At 43.0% G+C, this 5,580-nt stretch overlaps 1 pseudogene; it reads right to left on the reverse strand.

Annotated features, from left to right (window-relative positions):
• The window catches only part of LOC102846885, a 4,224-nt pseudogene extending 2,240 nt beyond the window's left edge, over nucleotides 1-1,984 (reverse strand).
• Nucleotides 1,985-5,580: the final 3,596 nt, after the last annotated feature.

Below are 5,580 nucleotides of genomic sequence, written 5' to 3' on the forward strand. Positions count from 1 at the left end.
CGCATCGCCAAAGCGCGTGGCCGAAGGCTTTTCCTCTCCGAAGCAACACCGAATTGGTTGGTTGTAAAGGACATCTTTAAAGCACTAAAGAGCAAGGATATGACTTTGGGGACTGAGGTGCTCGAACTCAAGACACAGTATTTTTCAATTCCTCAGATGCATATGAATACTAGACAATGAATAAGGAAGACTGAAGAAGAATTAATGTCCCTGATTCTGATATTGTTGAATAATATAGATGATGATGCCACAGACTTCCAGAAGCATGACTACGTCTATCTTAGAAGTATAACCAGAATGCTTCTTAGGGAGGTAGTGGTGAGACCTTGTCTTGTATATTTCGGACATATTACCAAGAGGGACCAGGCCTTGGAAGAGAGTATCACACTCAGTGAGATTAAATGACATAGTTGTTACAGCAATGTGGACGTGTACAGCTACGATGAGGATGGTGCAGCACTAGACAATGTTCTGTTGTGTTGAGAAAAGGGTCATTATCAGTCAGAGCCAACACGATGGCACCTAACAACAGGAAGCACATGGCATCAGAAGCAAGGTGGATGCTATTATTATAAGGAGAAAGAGTGGCAGCCAGAGGAGTCTGACCTCAAAGCATATAAGAATGGTTAATGGAAGATAGCATCCTGAAAGGCAAGGGGGATGAATTGTTGACTAAAGTGGAGAAGAAAACAGGACATGAGGGCAAAGGACCGTCAGTTTCTCTCTGAAAGGCCAGAGGGAATGAGAATAGCACAGCCCTTCACTGCCCCAGAGCAGAAAGGTAAAGAACCCATAGCCCAGACTCATGGTGCCTGTAGAGCCCCACCAACAGCCCGGGGTTTGTTTTTTTTTTTTATGGTACCAAAAATGGACTTTATTAGGGAAGGAAGTTGGAGAGTGGAGGAGGCAATATCACAATACCACCTAAAATAACTCCAGATTTTAACCTAACAGTTCCAAGGCACAACTCCTCGGTTAGTCCAGGCTCAGGTTTCAATTCAGCAAGTAGTTTTTCCTTCCATCATCAAAGACAAGAGCAATAAACTCTAACTATGGCCAGCACAAATGCCAGAAACCTCAAACCTCACCACTGTTTGTTCACAAAAGTCTCTCCACCGCCAAAGTTTCACTCTCACGCAGGGTCTTGCTGTCACAAGTCTTGCTCACTTCAATCAAGTCTTGCTTCAAATCTTTCTCACCTGAAGTCTTGCTGGTCAGTGTGGGAAGCACTCTTTCACTTATCCTAGTCCCACAGCTGATGATGTTTTACAAAAGTATGCTGATTTACTAGACCATGTGTCTGCAGCTAAAGTAGCTAGAAACCAGAGGCAGCTAAGTGTAACGGCTCAAAAAAGCCAACTTTTAGGCTAACACCATAAGCACCAACAAGGGTGTTGCTTAAGGAAGACATTCTAAATAAATAAAGATGTCCAAATGAAGTGGCTCCCAGTAAAAAGTCACAACCTGCTGCCCATCCTCTGTAACGGAGACAGTTTCCATACTGGAATTCAACTGATTTAAAGGAATGGACTAGAACTTTGGAGGAAGCCCCTTGAATCATCACTGCAAGGTACACCCGTCTCTATACTACCTCAAGGGATAATGTGTCTATCCAGACATTTTGAAAACTGAGTGGACACAGATACAAGGCCAGAGGCAACTTTGATATTGGACACACAAAATATTATGTGTGAGCAGGTTTGATGGAACCAGCTAGATTTGGAAGCAGGTACATGAGACTTAAAAAGCTCTATACCGTAATGGTTAAATGGCCAGTTAATGAAATTGGTGGTTCCAGTCCACTTTTTGGGAGAAAGATGTTATTCTGCCGCTATAAAGTCTTACACCTCTGGAAATCCTATGAGGAAGTCCTACAGGGTCACTATGACCCAGGATCAACTTGACAGCAGTGGATTTTGGGGATTTGTACTGAGTGACCCCTAACAAATGGTTACTTGAGTCCACAGACCTGCACAGTGGTCATTTCCCCGATCTTTGAATGTAGAATCAGAATGAACACACTTAGCTAGGAGAATCAACTAGTTAGTCAGACACATTGGTCCATGGGCGTGTGGGATAAAAGGTAATAATACTTGTAGTTGTACACCATTGAGGTGGAAATGACCCACATGAAAACCTAGGAAATGTATCCACTTCTCCAACTAAGAGAGTAAATCACAAGCAATACCATACTCTGTGGGGACTGGAGAAACATTGGAGAGGGGTGGTTGCCTCCATATTCCTACAACATCTCCACAAAAAACAAACAGATCTAATATCTTTACTAAAGCAAATGACCACTGCTTCAAATACAAATTAGAACAATATATGGCTATCATGGGGGTTCTGGTTTTTTCCATTCCTATCAAAAAAAGAGGACCAGAAGCAGTCTGCCTTCAGGAGGCTGTAACAGCACATATAAGGGATCTCGCCCCAGTGGTGGTGGTGGTAAATCTGAAAACAGATGGCTGGACATGACTAACATAATTAATGAGACTGAACTGTACATGCTATGACTGTTGAGATGTTATGTGCCGTCGAGTCGTTTCCGACTCATAGCGACCCTATGCACAACAGCCCTAAACCCTGCTCTATTCTGCACCAACCGCACTGCCTCTGACACACCCATCCCAATTACCCCAGTCACCGAATCAATCCATCTCATAGAGGGTCTTCCCCTCCTGCGCTGCCCCTCCACCCTCCCAAGCATGATGTCCCTCTCCAAGGACCTGTCCCTCCTGGCAACATGTCCAAAGTATGTCAGACGAAGCCCCAGAATCCTTGCCTCCAGGGAGTAGCTTGGTTTAATCCTCTCCAAGATAAATCTGTTTGTTTTCCTGGCAGTCCAGGGTACATTCAGTACCCTTCTCCAGCACCACAGCTCAAAAGCATCCACTCTCCTTCTGTCCTCCCTAGTCATTGTCCAACTCTCTGATGCATAACAAGCGATTGCAAATACCATGACTGTTGAGATGGCAATGTTTAATACACACACACACACACACACACACACACACACAAAGACAGAGCTAAAGATGGAAGAGGAAGAGTAGGAGTGGGGAGGGTGAGAAGGTGAGTACAATTGAGCTGCTTTTGTTCCCCACGGTCTAAAGAAAATTGGACCTTCTAGATATGCTGTGGTAAGGAACAGCACTGCAGTGCAAAGATAAGCAGTTCGAATCCACCAGCTGCTCCATGGAAGAAAGATGGGCTGTCTCTTCTTGTGTGGTTTATGGCCTCTGAAAACAGGTTGAGTTGGTTCTGACGCGATGGTACACGCAACAATAGATATATTGTAGAAGATCACACGTCTGCTGTACTGATGGCACCAGGTTAACTGAACTGGATGAGCAAGAAGTGGACACTGTGTTTGGTGAATGAATAAACATCCTTACGGCCCATTTTAGTTAATCAAATTGTGTTATAATTTGCTTTTCTCTATGGAATATTTTCCAGATCAATTTATTTCACAATTAAATTCAGAGTAAACAGACTTTAAAGTGAAAACATTCCAGTCTGTAGGTTTCTTTTTCACCCTGTTGGAAAACTATTTTGATGTGCATAGAGATTTACCTCTGTACAGCAAATGGACAGACCAGGGCTATACAACCTACAAACATTCTTATGTTTGAACAAAAACAATGAAAAACAGTCCCAAAGGCAGCAGGCAAAAAGAAAGCCACAAGCGCCCAGGGCATTCCATACTTGCCTCTTCCTCAATAAGCCAGAGACCACGTCCAGCTGACACTAAGACTCCTAAGACACAAATAAAATGTTGTTGTTGTTGTTGTTAAGTGCCTTCCAATCGCAGGCGACTCATAAAGACCCTATGAAGGAGAATCCTCAACGCTTGGGTGCCTTTCATCCTCTCTCCAGGTTCATAGGGTTTCCGGAAGCAAGCTATTATGGAAGTGGATGCCACTCCTCCTTCCACGCTTGTTTAATTGAGGAGCTCCACCCCACTCTCAGTCTGCACTGGGTAGCCAACCATTAACACATTTGACACATCCGTGTCACAGTGTTCAGCCTCACAGCAACCACAAGTGACTGCAGGACGGCACCTTGTACTCCAGGGTTATACGACCTAGAGGAAAGTCTGAACAAAAACAATGAAAGACCCCCGAGGGCCTCATCCTGCTCTCTGGCCAAAGGATCACAGCCACCCTGGGTGGAGCAAAACAACACAACACCACAAATAAAATAAATTAATTTAAAAAAAGGTGAAAACATTCTTTAAAAAATAGATTTTATTTTTAATCTATGTATATTTTAAATTTTATCTTAAGGACGACAGAAGAAAAATTGATTTCTTTGAATTGTGGTGTTGAGGAAGAGTGGTGAATATTCCAAATGGACTGCCAAAAGAATAAACAGCTCTGTCTTAGAAAAGGTGCAGCTGGAGTGCTCCTTGGACCATATTGTAGGAAGGAGAGGTTATTTCTTGGAGAGAGGTATCGCCTTTAGGAAGGTGGAGGGGCAGTGAAGGAGAGGAAGACCTTCAACTAGGTGGATTGACAGAGTGACTGCAGCAATGTGCCTGAGGGTGTCGGTGATTGTGGAGACAACACAGGACAGGACAGTGCTCAGATCTCTTGTTCACAGAGTTGCTATGGCTGTACTTGACACAACAGCACCCAACAACTTGTTTATGCTTTTAGATTAAACACTATGAACGAGAAACTCCTGCAGGTACTGCTTTTTTCCCTTGATTTTTACTATTTTATGCTTGGAAAAATTTCTTCTTAGTTGCAAATATAATAAAAGTATAGTAAAATATTCACTAAACGTCAAGATAAAGGAACACATCAAAGTTGAAACAAGAAAAAGTAACAATTTAATATTTGCTCTCCAATCAAAGTATGAAGGGAAAGGTGGTGTAGTAATTGCCTTAAAGAGTGTAGGAAGATAAAGATGTTGAATGTGAAAGCAAGCTGTAACCTAAAACCATTGTATTAATACTTTAGCAGCAACAATGTGAGAACCGAAAAAATGTGGTTTCCTTGGTAGCTACAGAAAGGAAGTAAAAGATGAAAACTTGACACTGTTCACCATAAAGTAAGAGAAATCTAAAACCAGCGGATGTCACAAATATGCTTTCAATAGAAAGGAGAAAAATTAGAAAAGCATGCTTCTCCTGGGTTAGGCAGAAAGTTCTTTAGAATTGCACATTTCCCTGTGCTTGAATTCTGTGCTCACCAACTCACTGCTGATAACCAACATGGTCTGTCAGTTATCTTCTGACAAGTAGTGCCCTGTATGTTGTTGCTATTGTTATGTGCCTGTGACTCATAGTGACCCTATTTACAGCAGCCCTAACCCCTGCTCTATCCTGTACCAATCTTATTGTCTCTGACACACATATTCTCATTACCCCAGTCACTCAATCAGTCCATCTCACTGAGGGTCTTCCTCTCCTGTGCTGTACCTCCACCCACCCAAGTATGATGTCCCTCTCCAAGGACTGGTCCCTCCTTGCAACATGTCCAAAATATGTCAGACGAAGCTTCAGAACCCTTGCCTCCAAAGAGCAGCCTGGCTTCACCCTCTCTAGGAAAAACCTGCTTGTTCTCCTAGCAGTCC

The sequence above is a fragment of the Elephantulus edwardii genome, unplaced genomic scaffold, assembly GCF_000299155.1.
Source record: "Elephantulus edwardii isolate Elephantulus edwardi_28Jun2011 unplaced genomic scaffold, EleEdw1.0 scaffold00037, whole genome shotgun sequence".
Lineage (NCBI taxonomy): Eukaryota > Metazoa > Chordata > Mammalia > Macroscelidea > Macroscelididae > Elephantulus > Elephantulus edwardii.